This window comes from Passer domesticus, chromosome 4 (genome assembly GCF_036417665.1).
Source record: "Passer domesticus isolate bPasDom1 chromosome 4, bPasDom1.hap1, whole genome shotgun sequence".
In the NCBI taxonomy this organism is placed as follows: Eukaryota; Metazoa; Chordata; class Aves; order Passeriformes; family Passeridae; genus Passer; species Passer domesticus.
The window spans coordinates 53,121,872-53,147,939 of NC_087477.1; the positions used below are offsets into that span (position 1 = coordinate 53,121,872).

The following is a 26,068-nucleotide window of genomic DNA, read 5'->3' on the forward strand; positions in this document are numbered from 1 at the left end:
TGCTTTGATTAATTTTTTATTTTTATTTTTAATATTTATCTTTATTTTTATTTTTATTTCTAATTTTGTATTTCTAATTTTTATTTTCATAACGACTTGTGGCTCATAAGCAAATTTCTTATTGAGCATGTTCATGCTGTAGTGTAAATACACTGTGACCCCTCTGACAGTAAAACATTACTTGTTGGAATTTAATTGCAAGTGTTTCAAAATGTAGATCCAAGGAAACAGAACGTGCTTATGTTAAATGTATGGCACAATGTATGAGCATTCACTAACATTTAGTCCCTAAAACTTTTTACAGTCATAGTGTAATGATTGGTGAGAAATAGGGGCCTTTAGAGGGACCAAAATAGGCCACCATGGTTAAACAGAAAGTACAGGATTACAGAGTTAAAGAATCAAAGAACCCCTCAAAAAGCTAAATTTAAGTCCAAATGAAAAAAGCAGAATGCATCAAGAACCGTTAGAGATTAAATGCAAATATATAAAGCGTGACAGAAAGAGTTTGAAGAGTCACTTAGGAAAAGCATCAAAAACTCGTAATAAATCCCTTTTACAGATGCAGCAGAGCATGGTGCTTTCAAGAAGGCTTTTAGGGACCAAAAAAACTTCAGAGAAGATAAGGCTATAACAATGGTACAAGATAATTTTTTCCATCCATCTGTGAAGGATGTTGAGTTTGCTGGAGCTCCTCCCCATGGGTGGATGCCCCTCAAACTTAGAGAAGAGGTAAGACACACAGGAAAAGGGCAAATGGGCCATAGGAATAGGAACAAACTAGCAGGCTGAGCTGGTGGCCAGTAAAGAATTCTACAGGATATCAAGGATTAAGCAGTCAGACCACTCATTTTGCTATGCAATCTTTTAATTGTTCTTCAGTACCAAAACCTAGAAATTAGGCTGAAATGTGACATCATTTTTTAAGCAGGATTCCAGAAATCTGGAGGAAGATGAAAACATCTGAGGACATTCTGAATGATAAAATGTCTGGCAAAAGTCATTGCAGATATGACCTAACAATGAATAAAAAATATATGCTTCAAGGACAAAGATGCTATTCTCAATGTCTTGGGAAAAGCAGTCATGCAATTTTTAAATTAAAAATAAACTACTAAATGTACTTTTAAGACTTGGTCTCCTAATGAAGGAAAGAATACTTACATGGCACCCAGATGTTGTACAGATGGCGGCCTATGACATCGATGAAAACAAAATGTATACAAGATTCTGTTTTCTTAAAGAAGGCCTATTGCATTACTTCTCTTCCTCCTGTTCCATGCATATTCATCAATTAATGTCTGTGTTTGATGAAGAATTGAAATATGCATTGTATATAGAGGTTTGTAAAGTGTATATACATACAGACGTGGAAAGCATGAGCTATTTCTGCAGCGGTTGCACTACAACTGTTAAAATGAAACCATCTTTTCTTTCCTTTGTGAGTTCCTTGGCTCCTGTTTTCATGGGACTATGCAGCATATTTGTGGCTTACCACAAGATTTTCTTTAAAGTAGTCCGAGGTGCTTATTGTTCTAATAATAAGCAGAGTGGTATTTTAAGATTCATTGACTTTATGACATTTGACAGGGTGGCTTATCCAGTAGCTGTAGTAGGTGAGAGCAACCAAAGCATATTCCATTTTTCATAAGTTTCCGCCAAAGATGATCTTGGAATTTCTGCTAAAGGAGAGGTGAGAAAGATAAGAAAAGCTCTACATATAATTAAGAACGAAATCAAAGAGAACCTAAGACAGTTACTTTGATTTATTTCTTATCCTGGCCTTCGGCTAGGGTTAATAATTTATATTCGTCCCAAATATGGAAGCCTCAGCCTCAAAATTTACCTTGTACTAAACAGAAAACTGAAATAAATTATATTCCTGCCCCTGAAAACTCTCCAGTATACATATGGTAGATTTTAATCAAGCATCCTGATTTGGGTAATGCAGATATTTGGGTGAATGTTAGGTAACCTCAAATTAAAACATTAAAGCTCAGCATAAAGTTATACTTCATCATAACTCAATCCTTTATCTTCCCTCTTTCTGCAATAATTCATAGTTCAGTGGAATCAGATTTTGTTTTTAGTAAATAGGTAAATAATTTTATAACAGCAGAAGCCTCTTTTAATCTAGCTTGTCAGGCATGAAATGCCTTCTAGAGTGCAACCTGTGCATTCTGGATCAGAAGAAATAAAGATAATTATCTTTTAGAACTTTTTAAATTTTTCAACTTACTTCTAAACCATAAACATGGCGCTAAACCATATTACATTCAAGAGAACATCCTAATTGAAAATTCTTGATCTGTGATTCCAGACTATGAGGTCTTTCAGATTCATGGAATCATTTTGATTGGGAAAGACCTCTGAGATCATCAAGTCCAAATTTTGACTGATCACCATCTTGTCAACTACACCACAGCACTAAGTGGCCACATCCAGTCGTTTCCTTAACACCTCCAGAGGATGACTCCACCGCCTCTCTGGGCAGTCCATTCCAATACTTAACAACTCTTTCTATGAAAAAAGGCCTTCTCATGTTCAGTCTGAACACCTCCTGGTGCAGCATGAGGCTTTGTCCACTTGTTGTGTCACTGGTAGCCTCGAAGAAGAGACTGACCCCTACCCTGTTACACCTCCTTTCAGACAGTTGTAGAGAGCAATAGATGAGCACCCCTGAGCCTCCTCTTGTTCAGGCCAAACAACCCCAGCTCCCTCAGCCTGACCTCAATCGGTTGCAGCACTCTCTCTGACTTAATTTTTTCAATCTGAGAAACCAAGGAGTGGCCCACTGGCTCTAAAAAAATCAATTCAGCTCCAGAAGCCAGGTTCAACTAGTGTAGTTGAAAAATGATGAGCTTCAAAGCAGTAATGTGTTTGCACTGTAGTTCAGATAATACATACTCATTAATTTAACTTAATTCTCACTTCTGTTGAAAGTTCACATCTCTGATCTGGAAAATGAAGTTAGTTAAAAAATTAAAGGAATTTTTGGAGCAAGGTACTTACTCACCCAAGTAATTACTGTTTCCTTATCTGCTAAGGCTGCACATCAGCTTCTAAACAGTGCTTGATGGAATGGGGGAAGAGAAATATTTCTAACTGATAATTTGATAAGTGAATAGACAGGTCAGGTTAATACAGTCAGAAGACTGCTTCTAAATAAATCCCATACTGTTGAAAAAATTCTTTTACATAGTGGTGTTCCAGCTACAGCTGGCATGCCCCCCTGACAGGACATTCTATACCCTGCATCCTCATCTGTGGGCACATTCTTCTAGATAAAAATCCCTGATGTTCTTATTATGCTGCAAGGTTAATATTTATGAGTCTTTGAGGGATATGGTTCTAAAGGAGCATATGAGAAAATAAAACTTCCTTTCTCTTTTTCTTAAAAAAAAATTGGATATGGATGGTATATTAAATAGGATAACATTAAGTTAACTGTATTTCACAGATTTATATATTCATCTCTTATTTATTTCAACTTGAAATTATTTAAATACCTAAGTGAAAATATAATGAAAAAATTTATGCATGTACTTAGCCTAGCCTAAGCAGAAAATCAGCTTAATTTTAAAAGTTTATAGTCATGCTCCTCAGTGTAGTATATGTTAACTTAATGCAACAAAAGTAGTGAGAGTTCCCTGACTTTTCAGAGAGATTATACAGCCAGAGAAATATGAGCTACTTTTTCCAGGAAGGAAGTTCACATCCCCATAAATTTACTGTATTTTCAAATCAGTCTATTGTCCACTTGAAGGATCTGATATTTCAGATAAACCAGTGCTGATAAAATAATAAAAAAATTGGTTTGGAAACAAAATTTTTTTATTTGAACAAAGTAAATATATAACACCTTAAGACACTGGAACTTTATTCAGGGGCAACTATATTGTGTTCACACTGAAAATTCATACCATAATGATCAGGAACAAATCTGAAGAACAAAATTATCTTTAGATGATCCTAACACTGAATGTGAAATATCAGCTGAAGTTCTGAGGTGAAACTTGTGTATGTCAGCCTAAGCAGAAATAAAAGCATGTTGTCCCACCAAGAGAACAGTACTCCAGATTCATTGACACTTTGACAAGTACAGGTAGGCCCCTTGGCCAGCAGTAAGATTTATTCTTGACTGGTCTGCTTCCTGACCACATTTATGGTCATTGCATAGATTATTTGGTTTGCTGCTTGTAATCACTGGTCTAAAGGCACCTTAGTAAAACTCTTTATCTATCTGATCTTTACATTTCTCTGAGATATTAAACTTAGCTGGTTAGGCTACAATAATGCACAGCTTGCTTTTAAATACCAGTGGGAGTGCAATATTAGAAAGCATTGACAGTGAGATATTGAGCAGACCTCACTGTCTTTAAAGTATTGCTTGACAGTAGAACAAGAAGAGCAAGGAACATTCCAGGTGGCATGCTGTTTGCCCATAGGGTTTGCAAATTTTGTCCGGAACTACAGCCAGAACCACCATTCAGAATATTGCTGTTCTGAACAATTTGCTGAAAATACAGTCACCGAGACATAAGTGACCCCTCATATTTCGTGGAATTATGACCTGTTGTTTTGGCTTGTTGGTGTGTTGGTGGTGGTGTTTTTTTTTTTGGTTTTTTTGGGGTTTTTTTTGTTTGTTTTGTTTTGTTTTGTTTTGTTTTGTTTTGTTTTTTTCCCTGATGTATACTTTAAATATTAAGGCTTACATTGATGTCTGCTTTGGTCTTTACTTTTGAGCTGATGTTGTTTAAGGATAGAATAGATGTAAACACCACTGTAAAAATTTAACCTACAAACATAAGCTGCAACTCTATCTCAAAAATGCTATAATTCTTTGAATTTCAAAGCCAAGAGGCAAAGTAATTTAAAATAAGTGTATTAATACGAATCAGCACATTTTAAAATCTAATAGGTCCTTTATGGGCTATAAGAAGCACACATGAGTTTGGAGAGAGATATTTTATATGTTGATATTCTATTTCGGTAGTTTGATGGTACACTTCCCATCTCCCAAATATTTTGATATATTATTTAGTAGTAATTAATTTTCCCAGTAAAACTAGTCTGAATGAGAGCCAAACTCACCATCTTGCTATGCAGAACAACTAAAAGGAGTAATTCACCTTTAAAATTATAGGCTAAAATCCCAACTTCACCTAGCATTTTGATTACTTATCTAAGACACAATATTGTAACATATTCTCTTCCAAGCTAAAATATTGTGAGATATTATTTAGGGGGTTTTTTTCCTTCTGAATTTAAATATGCCAAAATTTATTTGCTTTTCAATCAGATTCTCTGAGTAACATTCATATAACTTAAATGTCTCCATAGCAGACTGTATCAGACTTTGAAGAAAGAAAGCCCCTTCTCTTTTACTTCAAATTGTGCCTGCGCTGAAATCTGAAGTTAATTTTCTTTCAGTTCTATTTTTGACTGAAACAATTCCTAAAAACTAGATTCAAAGGAGATTTTGGGAAAAGAACAAAGCCAACAAAATATTCCAATAAAATATGATGAGGAACTGAGGGGAAAAAAAATACTTAACATTCATTAGAATAAATATGCACTAGAATAAAGAGTACAATGAGTTTTTGAAGTGTCTAAAGATAGTTGCTTTCTATTCTCAAAACACCAAATGTTTAACCAATTCTGTGTTGCAAATCTTCCTACGTGTTGCTATGCATTTGAGGTTAAATCAGCTTTTCCAAGAAGTACATTCTAAAAATGGTGTCAAGGAAAACGTAGAGTTTTGCAATTGGCAATTTATAGCCACTTCAAAAATAAAATTTTAGCTTATGCCATTAAGGGTTTATTTTGTTTTCATCAGTTGTTAACTTTCTAATAAAATACAAGGGGCTTCATTCCATTTCCTCCTGGTAGAGATGAATGGATTGGAGCTGGTCATTATTCAGAACACAAAGATTAGAAAGAATCTGCAAAAAGGGGCCCTGTTGCTGTTGTTAAATGCACATTTATGATTACAGAAAAATATTCTGGGTTTCAGGGTTAATAATTTTCATATATAACTTAGGAAAAGAGGCAGTGGCAAGATATACAGGCTGTGCAAAACTGCATGGGATGTGAGAGGAGGCACAACTGCATGGCTGACTGGAGACTGTCTTGAGCAGTTGAAGAACTTGCTCAGTAAGAAATTGAACCAAACGGAACTTTGCATCTGCTCAGCAAAGTCTGCACATCTTATTACTGAATCTGACATTTCAGTCTGCTTCAAGGAATGTGAAAAAAATCATGCAATGCAGCAGATACCTGGAATCACAAAGTCAGAAAAGTAGTCAAAATAGTCCTAAATATGTAAATCTGAATTTAAGTTATTCAAAGCAATTTTGTACATGTCCCACTGAATACACCAGTTAGCACCATTTCAGGCAGTCCTGATACAAGTACCTGTAACATTGTCTACCTGTAAAAGCGGTGTGAAAAACCTAGGTATTTATAAAACATTTAGAAAATCTTTAGTTCTTGCAGTTTGTTCATGCAAATGTTTTAAAAAATATATTAGTTTTCCGTGAAAACATACACAGTCACAAATTCAGTGATATTTAGACATCCACCGAGATTCTTACCTTTGGAGTTATTCAAATACAAACATTTGCCTACTGAGTCAAGCAATTCCATGAACTCTTATGTGGTAAATGTAATGAAATATCAAGATAGATCAGGACTATGTTCACAGCTCTTCAGAACATATTAAAATTCTTGTCATATGGGTGAGGTAATTTCAGATCAGTTTTTTCTCAAAGTTTGCTCACATTCTTCACATTATTTTAGTAAGGTAGCTGGCTGATAAAATTAGAGGCCAGCAAATCTTACTGATGTAAAGAAGAGAAGGAAGTAGCTGCATTTTGTAGAGGAACATGAAGATTCATGAAAGTCTGACAGCAGTAAAAAGAACAAATTGAGTGGGAGAAGGAAAGGAGAATAATCTAGACAGGGCCAAGGCAAAATAGGAAAGCCTATTTGACAGAGAAAACTTCCCAGTTACATAGCAACATGCTTACTTTTATGGAACAGAGAAAAGTGATTGGGAAATATTGATTTAGATGCTCTCTACATATTCCTTGGCTGGTCAGAGACTTAGAAGGTTGGTGAAAAGTTACTTTTTCTCTGATTAAAATTTGAACAATCAGTTCAAGAGTCCATGGAGAGGTTGAATCCTGATTTTCAGTGTTGAAGTTGTCAAAAACTGAACAGCACAGAGTGATAGAAATTCTTTCATAATACTAGGTTTCATACACCTGTATACATTAGTTGTATACACTACTGCACACATTAGCTTTGTATTTCATAGACAAAGCTAATGTATATAGTTTAGCTTTTTTTCCATCTTTGTATGTGTGTTTCAAATGAAAAAAGGACCACCAGAAAGAAATACATTCCTGGAGATGGTGGCTACTTGAGAGAAGTTATCAAAAATATTCTATAAATCCTATGTAATGTAATAGTTTTAAATGCTTTCCTTGCAACATGTGCAATTTTGCGTGGTTAGGAAAAATATAGCACACTCATTCAGATAATGTCCTTTCTCTTGACAAGAATGAATTTTAAAAAAAATTCTAAAAGACTTCAGAATTTTATACCTGGTAATATTCCTGACAATGCTACTCTGACAATGCTTCTGTCATATTAGCTAATTAATTTGCTCTTTTGTCATAATTTTCCTAGATCTTACTTTGTATTTGAAAAGAATATAGAATCATGGACTCATTAAGGTTGGAAAAGATCTCTAAGATCCTTGAGTACGACCATTAACCTAAAACTGATATGCCCACCACTAAATCATGTCCTTAAGCACCACATTTACACAATTTTTGAACACTTCCAGGGATGATGATCCCACCACTTGCCACACATGCCACCATTTCAGTGAAGAATGTTTTCCTAATACATAATCTAAACCTCCCCTGGTGCAGCTTGAGGCCTAATGCTTGCTACATGGGAGAAGAGAAGAAACTGATCCCCACCTTGATAAAACATGGTTTCAGGCAGTTGTAGGGAGCAATAAGGTCCTCCCTCAGCCTCCTTTTCTCCAGGTAAAACAATCCCAGCTCCCTCAAAACCAAGACGTGCTAAACCTCATTATTTTTGTAATATTTTATATTCATTTTCATATAGTTTTGGCCCAAGGGCCTCTTGTTTGATTGTTACATCAGTAATTTAGTGTCATTTATAGAACTGTGCTACTTTAAGTCGCACTTTTCTCCAAGGAAACTGCAATCTTAATCATGCTTGACAGCTAATTTGGGAACAAAAATTTATCTTTCGAAATTTTTAAAAATAATATTTTTAAAATTATGTCTATAAGTCTAAGTTTAATTAGAAATGTAGAAAATCATGTTGGATATTTGTGGTTAATAGCTTAACTCCTCTGTTTAGACTGAAGCAGATTCTTCTTTTCATTGACTTCCAGGACTGAGAGAAGGAAGATATATTGACCCATAATGTTATGCATTCTTTGAAGAACACAAACTTATTTTCATAATAAAAGCTGCCAAAAACCCAACAGTAGTAGTGTGGAGAGTGGTGAAGAATTTAATTCATATTCACTTATGACCTGGTCATCTCCAAGAGACTGAATCAGGAAAACAAACGCTGGTCTAATTTAAAGGTTGGTCTTTGCTGTAAGTATGATCAAATGATGGAATGAGAGTGGAAACTTCAAGATAGTGCATGAATTTTGTAGGTGAAAACATTAGAGGCGCAAAATATAAGCAAATACACAAAGACAAAAAAAACCAAACCAAAACAAAACAATCACTTAAAAACCCTTAAAAATAAATTACTTATTTTTAAACTTGAATGCCTTTTTTTTTCTTAGATATTGATTATTTGAGAATTTCAGCTTTCTTTAGAAACAAAAAACAAACTTGGTTTCACTCATGATTACAGAGAAATATTGAAGATAAACAAACATAAAGGCCCAAAGACCAGAGGGCAGACCAGCTAATCTACGAAAAATGCTCTCTCTATATATAAACTTTGTTTTATAATCTTAAATTATCACAACAAAAGCAATACTATGCTTAAACTAAACATCTTTGTTTCAACTGCCACGTGAGTTTGGCTCAGGAAACAGGCTGATTAGTATTGAAGATGTGAACTCTCTTGTTTTGGGACTGAGGCCAACTGACAAGATTGATGAGCGGGTGGGTTTTTGTGTTACAATCCCCTGCCCAGCTTCTTTTGAAAATGGTTGCAATAAGGGATCTCACTAGAACTGAAAGTGAAAAATTGAAGCAAATTTCTACTCAGAAAATTGGCAGTAGCACTATGTCTTCCAAGCCATGACCCAAGCAGATGAATTTGAAAGTGAAATGCTCCAAGCTTAGATTGCTCCACTTCCATCATTATACAGATGACCTAATGTCTAAAGGTGGGCCTTCCTGAAGGCCAAACTTGGCACACAGAGACTTTGGCAAATGTTAGGGGTATTGCTCCTATTAAATATTGACCGTATCCAATGTTTATGTGGCGAGTGTTGAACATGAAGAAATGCCTCTCTCCATTTGTTTTGGAACAACCGAATCCCTACTGTACAAACTCAAAAAAATAGTTGGTTGAAGTAGCTTCCAACAAAGCTCTAAATATATTTTTAATTAAGCCCAGGGCTACTCACTGGAACACTGTGTTTTCTCTTTAAACTTTTTACTCTGCCAGTGCCTTTCTCCAGTGGCCAGTTTACAAACACATCCCTGCAAACTGAAGCCTATATTCAGTCAAAAGACTCACAGCAAAAGTTTTCAAGTGTTCGGAGAGGAAACTGCTTAGAAATGATGGGTAAGTCATGAAACTTAATATTTCTCTTTCATTCACATATTTGTTCAGTTTTGGTAGGTTCAGTGTTTTCATTATCTACTGTTCAGAGCATGAAATACAAGAAACATTCAAAAGATCACCATGATCTCTTGACTTAATAATGATCACCATGGCCTTAAGTGAATACAGCAGCATCTGGAACCTAGAATAACCCTCTAATTTATTTACAAAACCTGTTAGAGCATTTGCATTTTTGTAGTTGACATCTGGTGACAATATGTATCATTCCAGAATTCATGAACTGAATGTATTTTCGAGTGTTCCTGCTTTGTCAACTGAAGCACAGTGATGTCCAGGACACTGAAGCCCCCCAGAACAGATTTCAAGGAAACAATATGCATGGAATAGTTGATAAGTATCCATGCGACAGGATCAAGGGCTATACAGTTTTAGTAATTACCCAGTTGATTCTTCCCTAATGGTGGAGGAAAATAGCTAATTATGGAAAAACATTTGAGAAATCCTGCCATCTGACATTTGTGAATAATCGTAGAAATCTCTGAAATATATGTTTTGAAATGTTAAAGATGACAGTGCTGTCATACATGGCTCTTTAATGTCATGCTGCTAATGCTCTTGAACAAGTGTCAGGATTCTAAAAGGCATGAAGACTTTCCCTGACCCTTAAATTCCTACAAAGACTGATGTTATTCTTTTGTGAATCTGACAATTTTTACACAAGTGTTTCACAATTTACCTTGGGGAAGTTATCAGCAAACATGCATTATAGTAAGGATCAAACAGGATCAAAAGGCTGTCCTTTACATCTTTTATCAATTTTCTGTTCTACCTGAGGAGTTCCTTATGAAGTTAAGCTCATTTGGTGAGGAAATCAAAATGACTGAGGCATCTTGTTTTTTGATGAAAAAGCTGGTGAAGGTAGGCTGACTCCATGTTATTTGGAGCTGGATCTCCCACATCACAGGATGGAATTTTATCCACTGTGTTTAGAGACAGGCATTTGTTGCTGTTCAGCTTTTTGTGGAAAGCACAGAGCTTTGAATATGTATCCAGATAATTGCCATCACCTGCAGCTAGGGGCACTTGCTTACGTTATGAAGTTCAGATCCATCTACTTTTTCCCTTTAGAGAAGTACAATAATCTTGAGCTTTCAAAATCGCATAAACATTTTTTAGCCTTTGCAGATATTTCTTTCTAATCAGAATTTCAATATGAGAAGCATTTTTATATAGAAAACATAGTTTTTACGTTGGTATTTCTGATGGAATAGAAAGAGTTCCTAGAAAAACTGCTAAAAAGCATTAATCCTTATAAATGAAGATTTGCATATTGATACTTCTGCATTTAATGTTATTTAGTCACTTTGTAAGTTATCTATATTAATTTACTTCTTTAATGATAATTTAAGATAATTTTCTAGTGATTTTAACATTTGTAATTGGCTCAGCTCTAATTTTGCGTCACTCATTGCTGTTTCTTCAAAATGTTTAAAGACCATTACATCTTGCAATTTTCAAAGTCAGTAATTACTTTACTCTGCTTGAAAGTAAAGTAGGATAACATTTCTGGTACTACCACTTCATTATTCATATATGACAACTTTTCTTTTACAGATGAAAATGATTTACCAAATTGTCTGTTTTATGTACCTCTTAACACTATTTGACCAAGATACATAGCAAGAGTTTCATTTTGGAATTTGTCAACAAACAGTATATTTAAACATACACAAGACCTGTTCCAAGCTAATTGCTTTACTGGGGTTTGCCTTTATTCTAAACTCAGATAACAAAACAAGCCATTTCAAAGCTTGGCTTTGATACAGAGAAGTGCTCAGTATTTCTGGGTAGGAGAGAACAGAGCACACTTGGTCTGTTAGCAGGGGCCAAAAGAGAAGAATGCAGCTCTCTGAAGCTCATTAACCCAATTTCTAGGGTATGAAACAGGTTGAGCTCAAAACCTTTTTATCACTGATTATTTTTAAATATCAGTTAACATAAAAATAAGAAATTATTTGCAGACTACAGAGGCAGCAAATTTAATATGAGCTACATGGAGCCATAAAGTTCTACAAGAAAATGAAGTTTCAAAACTGAAAGGCCATATTGGAAGCCTGTAAAAAATGTGTGAATAGGAGTTAGAAAACTAAGATGAAATCTATACATAGATGAAGAGGGTAACAAAATAATTTAGCTGAAATAGACACACATAATATTTGCATGAGTTGTCTCTGGAATGTGCAGTTTGTTTTCTTACCTATTCAAACAGCAGAATGCTACAAGTTGCCTCATCAGACTTTGAAAAGAATATGCTTGTATTATCCTGGGGTGCTTAAACAGTAATTTTAATAGATTTTAAATGGATTTCAACTTTAACAAGAAATACGCTTGTCAGAAAAGTTAAATCTTTTAGGTCTGGTTAGCCTCTTTCAATAACTGCCTGACCATTGAATTACTCAACATGTTTACCAGATCTTTTTTTCAGTTTACTTTCTTATGCTGCCAAAAATATTCTGTATGGTCTTTTTAAGAATGCAAACCTCTGTTATGTGAAGCACAGGTTGACACCCAAGGCCACAAGAAATTTCTTTCTCATATTTTCTCAAAGAAATCTTCTCCTTTTTAGGTGCAGATGATGCATTTCAAAGAATTTAAGAAACATTTCTGAAATACCAGTTTTGAAACTTTGGTAGCTCTAATGTGTCTGAAGCAAAGCAATGCTTTTTCTTCAGAAGACTCACTCTTTGCACTTTTTGTGATTGATCTCTTACAAGCTCTTTTTATACAGTCCTATTCTCAAAGAGTTTTATTTTGGGTTTTTTCAGTCTTTTGTTCACTTATTTCCTGCTCTGTTACAAGACCAATGTCTCTCAAATCAGGGTGCAGTTACAATCCTGGTGTGGTACTGTGTTGGTGTGGAGCTCGTGGCTGGAATACCCTGCAGTAATGCCCCCTGATTCAGGTTATATTTCCTGCTTATGGAACAAATACTTCTTTATATTAACTAGGAAATATTTGATTTCCAAGGTTCCTTTTAGTTTGTTGAACAGAGTGTAAGAATGAGATTTCCTAGTTCATGGGAATATTGTGAGCTTGCAATTTGCATTAGATCAAGTACCAGTTTCTGGAATAATGTAATTTAAAATTAAACTAATAATGGGTTATTACACTTAAATTTGACTGGCTGTAGTTTTTAAATTTGGTGCTTGCTCTTAAAAAGTTGAAAATGACACAGTCTTTAGAATTTCTACCACTGTGCATAGAGATGTCACATGGAGATCTAGGCTGCATATTTTCAAATTGTGAGTGAGCCATCAAAGAAACCGTTTGCTAAATATTTGCTTTTGCATACCATTACAAAGATTATGCACATATTCTGTGAAATGCTGTTCAGTTGACAGTATTTTGTTTTATGATACTCATGGGTCTGTTCCTTTTTTGGAATATGTCCTGATAACAAACACCTCATATAAGGTTCTAATTTCATTTTAGAATGAAATGAGTGGGTGTTGTAAAGTTTTGTCAGAACCAACACACGCAGCACGTGTTTTAGAGATTTCCACTTGGTTGCTTTGGGCTGCCACAGCATGTGCCTGCTCTTTGGCACTGTATAATGAGACTCACTAACAGTACTTGAATTTGTACTTTTGCTTCCATTTTAAAAATTGCAGCTCCTAGTATTGGTCAATTACATGACATCCACTGTCATTTAAAAATAAATTAATGGATGAATAAAGAATCTAAACATAGAAAAACTGAAAATGTTAAGCAATTACTACCTAAAGACTTAAAAGCAGAAGGCACATGAAAAATCAAGAAATATTTACAGGTGTTATAAAAAAAGCAGGTTGTGGCTTTCTTATCCCCCCCAATTTTTACTTCATTAGTAAATGAATTTGACAAGACAAATATTCCTATTCTCATCTTCATTTCTGCTACAGAAGAAAATGTGTCTATTACATCTCACAGATAGCTTCTAGCTGATCTGCAGTGAAAACTATTAATGGGAATCTTATTTTCCTACTCAGAAAGGGATATTTCATATTGTTTCTTTTTGTTAGATTTTTAAAATATTTTTTTCCCTTAACAACTATTTATTATATATAATTTAGTTAATGTAGCCAGTTCTTCAAATACAGAAGGTATTTGTTCCATTTCATGATAATGATGTCTGATTTTAGTACTGGACAGTTCTCCAGCCAGGAATGAGTCTAGAGTACTGTACTCAAGTCGTATAGTGACTCTAGAGTTCATAGGCTTATTTTCATATTAATAGATGATACAACACAATAAGAATAAATTTTCAGAAGGACTCTATGCTGATAACCCAAAATTTTGTTTTGCAGGTAATCCTACTTCAGTCTAGCTCTTTACCTGTGAAGTGAATGGCCCTTAGTGGTTTGGTTTGCTCCTGGAGTGTGCCCTCCAGTTTCAATTCATCTGGAAAGAATCTACTTCCTTGTAATTTGTCTGCTCTGCAATGTGACCCAAAATATCATAAACAAGAACAACTGGGAAATTCAATTTGTTTGGGGCAGTATTGTTGATATGAACTGAAGTGCTCGTAGAGATGCACTTGTGGCAGAGTATAGGTTTGGCTAAAGAGTGCCTTGATTATGAGCCGATTTTAGAAGTTACTAGTTGCTACAAGCTGCATTTTATGTGGGAAAAAAATCCCAATATTGCAGTTCCTGATTTTTTTTCCCTAACTCTTCAAAAATCCCCCCACATTCTCCCAAATTTCAAATCATATGTTTCTGTGTCCATGAAAATGAGGACATTTTTCTGAATAGCCTAATGGCTTTCCTTTAGAATCTGAGACATATTCCATTATTTTGAGAGATGAAATAGAAGCATGCCATTTAAAAGAATAAGTTGTTAGCACAAAATTCCCAGCTCAGTAAGAAATATCTGCCTCAGATTTTTTAATTTTGTATGGATGTGGATATATTTCAGGGATTTGTACACATTACTTCTAGTTGTACAAATAGGCATGGTCTTTTCAGGTTCATGTTTGAATCCTATCTTTTTTGATCACAATCCCATTCATGAAAAATGTTTGTGAGGTTACCTAGGCAGACCTTGAACTGTTTTTAAACTGCACACTTTTAATACTGCTTTTATTTCTGCAGCTTTCATGTGTCTTGCGACCATGTTATGGTACGATAAACAAACAAATAAATGTTTAATGTCCCATAAGGAGTGGAATTGTAACTTGCCACTTCCCCCAGAAGCATAAAAAGCATTTGGGCAGGGGACTTAATGTGGCTAATACTTTGCCTAATCGATAGAAGTAAAATCAGCTGAAAAACATGACTAGACCTCTATAAAACCCCATGGTCAGTAAATGCGTGTGTTTTCAGAGGGGGTACTGCTAATTTCCATAGGAAAAGCCATCCAAGAGTTCAAATAGCTGCAGAAATATGACTAAGACTGGAAACAATGCAAGTAAAATGAGTTTGCAGTTGGATAGTAAAGGACCCCTAAATGCATTGCCCAGTTTGGTGCTATGAACTTGTTCTGACTGCTGTTTTAGTGTTTTGTCCTAATTATTTTGCTCCACTCTGGATCATCTACAATAAACTGCCCCAATGCCTTCTTGAGTTGGGATGAATATATAATTTATGGAGTGTTCATGGAAGCAGAGAAGCTCAAAAAAGTACTCCTCACATCCCCCTCTCCCACCCACCACTGGCAGCAATCTTTTCCCAAGAAAAATGTTGCAGGGTCACTGGTGGACTGGTAACATTCTGGGTAGGACAAACTATTTTAGAGGAGCAGGAGAAAAAGACAAGTCCCAGAGATATCTTGCATTTTCATCCTGTGTCCTGGGGTGTGGTCCCATGAGGACATGAAGGTTTCCTCTTGTTCCATGAGATGGGGACAGCCAACAAAAAAGAGCTTGATTTAAAAAGAGACACAGATTCTACTCAGCCTTGTCCAAAGCCATGATAGTGTTACAGCACTTTGTGACATCAAAATACTTTGATATACAGATTATGAAACACACACACCTATGAACCCTTACCTCTCCAGATGGGGTCTTGATTAAAGATTTTTTACTGAATGAAAAAAAGTCTTTGATAGGTAAAGACAGAATGAAAGACAGTCTGTCACTTATTATACCTTTAAAAGTATATACGATAACAGTGAAAGGACTGTATTCTATTTATTCTACCATTTCTCATACTTATGCTGGACTAAATAAATAACTGTCAACTTCAAGCATACAGAAATCATGACTTAGGTCTTTGTAAATGCCATGAACTTCAAAGCATGTATTTTCTTTGCCTTATGGTTCTTCAGCCATCAGAGATCACATTTTTAAGCTTTTCTCCATAAGTAAAAGAATAAGAATTATATATTTCTTGCTTTGTTTTTAAATGTTTTTAACTCAACCCTTCCCACCCCCAAATAATGTGACATTTCATGAAATCTTGAGTACTTTAAGGAACTGTAGTTTTTGAGTATCCCAGACTTGTTACCACTATAATATTCTGTGCTGAATAAAACACAGCTTTTATTTTATCTGCCTTCCTTTTTGCTGCCTTGCAGCAGGGAGAGTATGTTGGTGCATCATTCAGAGTAAAAACTGTAAATCCAGTTTTCAGACACCTGAGGGGGACTGTCATGTGCTCTGACCCAAACTAAAGAATTGTTTGGAAATTAGCCTTAAGCTTTAATGTCAGATCTCCCAGAGCTTTATCAGAAGCCTAATCCTGGCTGCCACTTTCTCCTTATGCCCTGAGTTCTGGGAGGCAATTGAGTGGTAAGGAACTTTCTCTTTTTCCACAGGGACAAAACAAGAATTAAGACCCCAACCTGAGAAATGTAAATGAGGTATATGGCCAAGAAAAAAAATATATAATGCAATTTACAGAAGTCTTATTTAAAATTTTGTATTATTATTAGTATTAAAATCTTTAAGAATCCTAAACTTTTGACATATTTTGTTGACTTCCATTTTGAAGGGAAAAGAGCACTAGCATTTTTTACAGCTTGCTTTAGTCAAATCCCAATCAGTAGAGCAGTGTTTGTCTCCAGTATTCAAGCCATTGAAAATCACTGGAATGTTATCCTGTCTTCTTATAGTTGTTTTTTTTTTTTTTGTCTCACAGGTTGAAGTGCCATCTCAGTTTTAATTTTGCACATGACACAAAGTGAAGCTGGCATTTCTTAATCATTTTTGTAAAAGGTCATATGAAATTGCCTCTCACCTCATGAAAAGTTGTGTTGCACTGTTAGATAAATATAGTTTCTGCCATGAAAACCAACTTTTTAGTAACTCTTTCTTTAATCAGTTTTGTAAACAGCATTCATTCCTATTTAAATATTTTTATTTTATTTCACAAGGATTTGTGACAAGAATTTTTGGCTTCAGGCCACAGAAGAGCAGACTCCAAATTTTGCCTTTGGGGCTGTTTTTTCAAAGTCTCTTCCTCATTGAAATAAATCAGCAGTGACTGACACTATTTTAGATTTCAATTTGGATTTCTCATTTGAGCTACTGCAGACTTGTGGGTCTGGATTAAAAACATGATATCAGCAACTCTTTATTGTTTTGACGATTAATTGTGCTGGGCCATCTCATGATGAGTGTAAAACTCTACTTTTGTCCTACATTGTAGCACTCGTAGGCAAAAAGAAAGGTGCTTATGCCCCTTATGGATAGGATGAGAAGATTGCCTCAAGTTGCACCAGAGGAGGTTTAGATAGATATTAGGAAAAATTTATTCACAGAAAGGGCTATCAAGCATTGCAAGAGACTGCCCAGGGAAGTGGTGGAGTCACTATCCCTGGAACTGTTCAAAAAATGTGGGGATATGTCACTGGAGGGCATGATTAGTGGTAAACACAGTGGTGATAATAGGACTTTTGGACAAAGCTTACTAGATAAGCCCTGATGTAGAGCCATGTCAGAGAGGAGCCTGGGGGCAGCTGGATCCAATCTTACCTTCAGACTGTCAACGGTTTAAGTAACTTTGTCCTGCAACATTAAAGAAGGCAAGTCAGATATATTTATACAAAATGAATTTATTATGACAAATTATTAGACAAAAGGTCTTAAACAGAATTATTTAATACATGGTATAAAAGCTAAAATTGCTAGAAACATATATTAGGAGCATTGTATTGAAGTAATTACATCAAAACAATTCTATTGAAGCTGGCAAAAATAAACAATTATTAAGAACAGATTGATGCACCTCACCCATACCAATGCTCATGGACAGATCTCTTCACTCAGTGTCAAGGAACATCCTTGAGGGGTGTTCCCACATTAAGGGAGGAAACTTCATACACACAGTCCAAGAAGGAATATGTTAGAGGCATCTACCATCTGAAAGTGGACTGGACTTTTATAGTTTGAAAAGATGATTGCCAGTCATATATCTTCAGGTCAGTTTAGCAGCCTATCTGTCTGCCTAATCTTCACCTTACTTTCAGGATGTTAATTTGAGGCTGATGAACCAGACTGGTTTTGGCATAATTCAACAGCAAATCAGCACATGACATTTCCTCTACATCCCACCACTGGCAGCTTGCAAAATAGTGCATTATTTGAGTTGTTTGAACACATTCCAATAGCAGGAGAGAGTCCTGCTACCTGGTGCTAGGTTGTTGGTTGTGCTTGAGGATCTCAGAGGTCTTTTCCAACCTTAAAGGTTCTATACAAGAGGTCCACATACCTGTGGAGATTTCACTATTTAAACTAGGAGATATTTTATATATTAATTCTGCAATTTGCAGTTTTCAACCTTTTCTTTCACCCAAGAAAAAAATCTGATCCTGACAGTGGTTTGTTTTATTTCTGGTGTAGATTAGGCCAATATTTCTTGGTCCAAGATGGAGTTTTCTTTCAAGTTGGTAGCACAAAATTTCATAGAAGTCTCATTTGACTACAAAATATTGAAGAATTCTTTGTAATATCATTATAAGGCTCATAAGTATAAAAATCCACTATCATATATAACTTTTTAATATTTTTATGTTGTTTGTTTTTGTGTTTTTTTTTTTTTTTCTGTACTGGCAATTGTTAAGTAATTTTGTATGTAAAAGACAAAGTATTTGTACGTAAAGTACAAGTGAGTCATTCTACTCAAGCTAATTCTATCTTTCCAGCCCTGATGAATGATCTGTCTGTCAAGCTCTGTCAGAGTATTTTGGTGAAAGGAGATTTTTCTGCACTGATTGCTGGTATCAGGGGAGAAGTTACAGGGAGGGAAGAAATGATGAAGGACAAAACTGATTTCTTTAGCTGACCTGTTATGTTTCAGTGTTTAGCAATTGATGTGATATGGCATGATACTATTTGTCATGAGTTTTCAGAAATAGAAAGAGAAATAATAATTACTGTAATATTTTTGTCTTTTTTCAGTTACTTATAGCACACTCTCGGAATAACACTAGCATTTATGCTGAGTTTATCCAGTTTAGTTGATTTTTTAAATGTTTGTTTTTAAATGATTTTTAGATGTTTGGTCTCATGACAGCCACATGTGTTGACAATATGTTCTAATCATAAAAGAAATTTCAACAGGCCAAAGCTAAAAGCCAGGGTTTTAATTAACTTTGGGGGACCAACTGTTCTAAGAAAAACGAGATCAAAATAACTGCAGTAGTTTTAGAATATTTAGAGCATTTCTGAACAGAGACTCTGTAAAAAAGACTGAATCTTCAGAAAACTTTATCTTCTACAATATATAGTGACTAGTTGTATTGCTCATTATCATATAAACCAGCTACTTTGTCATTGCACATCTATGAGTTTGCAGAAAGTGTGTGCCCCATAAGGATATAAATATTTGAGTCTTCTGTATGGTATAGATTGTAAAAAACTGCACTGCAGAATGAGTTGGGCTTTAAACACATGAATAGGTCTGCTTGAAATATCAGCTGTCAGACTTGGTTTGCCAAAGTTTAATGTTACAATAGATCAGTTTGCTGACAGATTGTCCCAGTTATGGCTAATATTGCCAGTCTTAAAGAGCATCCTACCACAAAAACCTTATCAAGGAAGAACAAGCTTTTAAAATTATATCACCCTTAAGTCTTGATGTGAGATTCATGCACCTTTCTTGTTGTCTACATTTGTGTATTTTCAACAGTCAAGATGCAATAAGAGAGTTAGTCCTTGCATAGGATAAACCATAGTGTCATGCTTCTGCTATAAAGAGTATGATCTAGTTATGCTCCTTTAAGACTCTTTACAATCTACCAATTTGATATGGGAAACAGGTACTCAGGCAATTCTGTAATCCTCTGGAATATTTTAAAGTTATTTAGATTTGCAGTTTGAGTATCTTCTATTTAGCCATCATTAAAAACGTGGCTTTTTTTACTTCAGCAGTACTGAGACTCCCGGCCAGATGCTTTCACTCTATTTTGGGATACATAATCAAAACATCATCTCTGCCATAAACAGAAACATATTTGCTGTCCTTAATTATTCCATTAATGAGGAAACACATAATTTCTTTCAAATGAAGTATGCCGAGTATAGATCCAAGAAGAAAATGAAAGTATGCAGAAAAAGAAAGCATGCTAAAAATAAATATTACTACTAATGATTTGCTGAATCACCTAAAATGCTATGCATTAATTCACAGTGTAATGTGTAGATATTAATAGCTTTATCTGTCAGTCAGCAGTCACATTCTGCTGTGACTTTTATGTGTGATCTATGAATGAATGCAAGCACTGACAGCCTGATAGATGTCTGAACTATAGATAATAGCAATAGTTTATCTAATTAGAATTGATGTTTTAAATATCCGCTTCATAAAAGTGCTGTCGTTGTCCAGCTACTACTTTCAGATACTGTTCCACTGGGATTAAATTTGAGGGACAAATGAAAGAAGCAAGTATTTACTTTGAAGGAATTAATATAGGAATTGGTTCATGTACTTGCTACTCTGTGCTAACAACATTTTTAAGCTATTATGGGTAGCTTGAGAGATATTCCATGCAGTTTTATAAACAGGTTTTGAATAACTTTTTTCCAACTTAAGAATTTGCAGAAAGATGGCATTATCACTTAGCCTATCTTAAACAAGAAAAACATTATCTTAAAAAAAACATAACCTATAAACATGAAATAATATGGTACTCAAGGATGTTATTGTCCAGAATTCACTTGTGATTAGGAAATCACCTGTTGCTGTATAACTCTGTGTTCTGAGTAACCTTCTCATATTTGGCACACTGAGTTTTGCTATATCCATACTTTTTGCAGGGACTAAGTTCTTCTGTGTTTCCAGAGTGAGTTTTGAAGCAGACCTGTATATTGGACTGTTGTGGTTTGAGCCCAGCTGGATATCAAGCACTACACACCACTCACTCCATCCCTTTTCTCTACATCTACCCTAGTGAAATAGAGAGGAGATTCAAAGTAAAATTTGCATGTTGAGATAGATAATAAATGAAAATAAAGTAAAATACAACAGGAATAGTAAATGATACTATTAATGTAAATGAAAAGGGAAAACTAAGTGGTACACCATGCAGTTGCTCACCACCCACAGACTGATGCCAGACCCCCTTCCTGAACCCTGATGGCCTCCCCTTCTGGGTAACTCCTCCCAGTTTATATACTGGGCAGGAAGTTCTATGGTGTGGAGTATCCTTTTGGTCAGTTCAGATCACTTCTCCCAGCTATGCTCTCTCCCACTTTCCTTTGAGTACCTTTTCACTGGCACAGCATGAGACTTAGGATAAACATGATCTAGCAAAAAACGAAAACATCAGTGTTATCAACACTATTCTCATTCTGAATCCAAAACACCATTCCCATTCTGATTCCAAAACATAGCAGTGTAGCAACTAGTGTAGAGAAACTAATTCTACCCTGAAACCAGGATACAACTGACAGCTGTGTAACATTTAAGGGATGTTTAGTAGCTAAAACCAGTTATAAATCTATTATTAACTTAGAATTTTAAAATGCACCTCTAATATATTTGTGTCAGTAGTACTGAAAAGAAAAACAAAGGAGACAAACAACTTCAGCTTAGGAGAGAGGTAATTCAGGTTTTTGGGAACACTCAGAATACAGCTTCTATTTAAGGGAAAAAAAACCACACAAACAACTAAAAACTCATTGCTTTGATTTCTGGATTTTTTAACAGTTTAGATTACAGCCTGATGAAAAATTGAAGCTACACAGAAAACAACAAAATAAGGTGGGATTCAATGAAAAAAATGGGATTACCGAGGCTAACTTGTATAAAAGAGAAATAACTGATTTTCCTAAAAAAAAAAAAATAGAATTTTTAATGCATTATTCAGAGAAACTGTTGATCAATATGAGACAAGTTCATGCAAGAAACAATAAAGTTAGAAATGTGGGGGAATGGGCAAAATTGAAGCAACAGTGGGTCAAGAGGAAATGTTATTTTTCTGGACCAAATTACTAAATGAATTTTGGGGATTGGGTTCTAATCTGTTTGTAGTAACAGGGAATTAATGTTATTGTAGCAGGATGGGGAATAGGTTATGAAATTCTCTGGATAATACTGTTCTGCTGACTTAAAAAAAGACAAACCCTGAACAGGTTCTCACCCAAAGATATTTTAAGGTAATCAGGTTACAAAGGAAGTATTTCATACAAATGGGAACTACAAGAGCTTAACTTAGTTCAACACAGTGAAGCTGAAAGAGATTCTCTCAGTACTCACTGTGTGTGTGCAAGGGAGAAGGGAGAGATATTTAACTAGAAAAAGAACCCAATCATGACAGAATACAAGCATATTGGTATGGGCTGCCTATTATTAATTATTTTGGAACTGAAAAATTATATAAAGATAGATTTGAATCAGCTTTCCAACAGAATGCTCTTATTATACATCTATATTGTTTTAAAGGCAATTTGAACACTATTTGAGGTATGATATGCTATGAAGGATGGCTAGAGAATTCCCCAAATGGCTTCTCACTATCCTGTGCCTAATATGTTGACTGCATGAATTTGTTTACCCTCTAAGGCTAGTCCTTCCAGTGTTATCCAATAGATTTATGAAGTTTATGCAGACTGAAGTTTATGACTAATAAGTGGTATGTGACACTCAATAGTATGTCTTACTTTTTATTATCTGTTTCAGTTAATCTCATAAAAGATATAACCACTCTAAACAAATTTTTCCTCTCCTACCTAAATTCAAGGATTGCAAAACCTACTTAGATAAATATGTGTTTACTCTGCAGTTGTATTTTGCAGCATAAGAAAACCTACCAAGCTAATGGTCATGCCGTGATTTGTTTTGTCAGTAAATAAAAAATTTGTTCTTGTGTTCTCAGTCTGGTGAAAGGCATGAACACTAAGCACATTGCAAATTTTTCAAGAACATAGTTAGCTATGGTGCACTACTTACTGTAATTAATGCTCTCCTGCCAGTGTGGAAATCCCCAAGTTCCTCAAAGATAACACTAAATGTTTCTAATTCTGTCTGGCAGCTCAATAATATTTTTTGAGCCTTAGATCTAATTAAAATATGTGTGCTCTTTGATATGAAGTAGATCAAAGTTAAATTTGGTATTCTTAGCATCCAGTTTTTTTCTCTCTCCGAATGCACTATTCTACTGTCTGAAACTCCTTTGCAGAAGTTCAGCAGACTGTTACCTTCTCTGTTTGAAGATTTTTTTCTGCATCATTTGAAGTCTCTGACTTTGATAGGCTCAGTGGAATAGATAATATATATGCACTGGGATTTATGCATAGATAGAGTAAAAAAAAGGATGAATCATATCCACAGCTAATTTAAATCAGCAGTGGAACCCCTCAGTTCGAGTGATTAATAACTGCTGAAGTTATTGCCTAATGGTTTTTTACATAGGAAAACTCACGCAATAAACAATCTTTTCCATTTAGAAGGACTGAATAAAGGATAATATAGCTGAAAGTGTGCTTATATAACCTGAGATACTAGATCTTTATTACTTGCAGCTTTAAGAACTATTCAGAGATAAATTTTCAAAGCATCCAAATGCTGTCCTTTGCCTGATATCCTATTTCAGCCTTCAGTATTGTTGAAAATATTGATGCTTCAATGAATCGAGATCTCTTTTTTCTTATCGTAGCTACTAGATACAATCTGTATCAGATTTTAGGCATTGTGAAAGATGTTTTCTGCCTAGTCTAAAATAGAGTAGAACAGGCAGATAGGGAAATTGTATTTTACTGTTCATTTCAATGAGGAGTTTTTCCAAAGTACATGCCCAAGTAGGGCATCTGATTAAAAGAAAAAGTTAATTAATCAAGTAAAATGTTTATATCCCAGACATCAGATATGAAGAGAAGATAAAGATAGCATTCATACTAAACTATTCCGTTCCCAGTATTCCTGTTGCTAAGTTAGACATCTAGCATGAAGTGATACTCTCTACCATGTGGGAGTCATGGTACTTTGAACACAGTTTCAGTTTCAGATGTGTGCTTCTTGCCTGCAGAAACAAAATAAAAACACATGACAAGATCTCAGGCCGTAGGTTATTCTCAAGTAGGGCTAGTGATCAACCTTTTTACTTTTGTCGTGGACGTTATTTCTACACTCCTTTTCAGTTAGCAACTGACATTAGTTCTGATGTCTTCATAAGTTTCAGAGTCTCCATGTAGAGATAAATCTGCCTCCTTTCTTCTTGCCTTTTCTTTACCACCTTACCCTTGAGAAAAAGCCCTTCTGGGAGCCAAACTCAGCACCATGCGTCAGTGTTTAGAGACTTACTGACTGTTGGACAAGGCCAGATTTTCCTGAGGACTGCCTGAGGCCAGCTCCATGTGTGTAGGGGTGCATTAGTTTTAAATTGGTTTATTCCTGTACCCCCCATTCCTGTTTATGGTTCTGGCCGGGCTCTCTCTCTCCCTCTTCTGTCAGTTGCACTTTTCCACTCCCTTTCCCTACGAATTATCTCTCCTAATCCCTCCCTGGCTGCCTGTCTGTTATTCAGTGCCCACACCCTTCCATCCAGAATCTTCTGCCTTGGACACTGAATGATTGGACCAGGGGTCAGGGTTCAACCCTCAGTTTATTCCCACTGGAGATCCGAGATGTTTGTTACGTGTTATTCCCTCCTCTCAAAAATTTAGATTGGTCATTGTGTTCTGGTTATAAGGCCCTGCCGGGCATGCATTTCTTGTCCGCGCCCGACACACTTTCAATAAAACACCTTCTTTTTCCCTGTCGACGCGGTCCAGCCTTTCTCCTGTGGGTCGCAGCCCGGCTCCTCTCCAAAACAACTCCGCGGATTCTCACTCTTCTGAAGGCATTTCGCCTTAAGCACTCTCCCCAGGAAGTCTCCCAGCGGGAGGGTGCCCTTCCCCCTCAGTGCTGCCGGCGGTGCTGGCTGCAGCTAGCCAGGAAATCCAGAGGCTCAGAGGCCAGCCGCCGCCGCTGCACATGTGCTGTACATGAAAACAGTTAATTTGTAGCAGTTTTGCATGTTTGGTCTGATTTGTTGGAATTCTATATTGGCTGAAAACCAATATAGAAGGGCTGATATTTCTATTGCTACAATACTCCAGCAAGGAAAAGCAACTTTTTACACCAGTTGAAAGCTAGGACTCCTACTAATAGGGTCTTCCTGAGAAAGTTAGATACAACCTGAGTGCTGCACTATTTGGTGTTGCAGTAGCTCATTTGTAGATGCTCTGCTGCCTAGTATAGTCCATAGTCACAAGTAGAATGACAAGGCAGAGAACAGAATCTGAGACAGGGATCTGCAAAACCATGTTGTGTGCCACAAAAGAAAGGTTAACCTTTCCTTGGCAAATGTTGAGGGGACAGATGTTTGTTAAGACTCTTCTCTGAATTGTTTTGGCTCTATTATGGGAGCCTATATATATATATATATATATAAATATATATATATAATCCACATTTATATATATATATATATATAAAATATTACATTATATATAACAATATATATATCCACATTTATATATATATATTTTATATATTATATATAACACACACACACACATATATATATATTATCCACATTTTAGTCAAAATTTACAACTCTGATTCCTTGCTGAAAAAGGAGCTCTCATTGTGCAGAAGAAAATCAGTCCCTGTGACACCTAATGCCACAAAAATATGGGTATTTTTTTTGTTTGTTTATTTGTGTTTATTTTCTTACCTATTATACAGGAATTTAGGGCTTCAAGATCCAAGAAGCTTTGGCATTTAACACATCCTAATTGTTCTTTTCCCTTGGTTGGACGTCGGAGATGCAAATAGCTTGTAGCAGCTCCTGAGATTGA

The 26,068-nt window shown here is 35.5% G+C and overlaps 1 long non-coding RNA gene across 2 annotated transcripts; it reads right to left on the reverse strand.

Annotated features, from left to right (window-relative positions):
* Positions 1 to 1,014: 1,014 nt before the first annotated feature.
* On the reverse strand, positions 1,015 to 24,591 carry LOC135300006 (uncharacterized). Of its 2 annotated transcripts, XR_010361864.1 has the most exons (5): positions 24,528 to 24,590; positions 24,123 to 24,246; positions 20,963 to 21,173; positions 17,762 to 17,794; positions 1,015 to 1,682 (listed from the first exon to the last, which is right to left on the reverse strand). It is a non-coding gene; the product is annotated as an uncharacterized LOC135300006 (long non-coding RNA). The 2 variants fall into 2 exon arrangements; XR_010361865.1 differs by lacking the exon at positions 24,123 to 24,246 and having other exon boundaries at positions 24,528 to 24,591.
* Between the last annotated feature and the right edge of the window lie 1,477 nt (positions 24,592 to 26,068).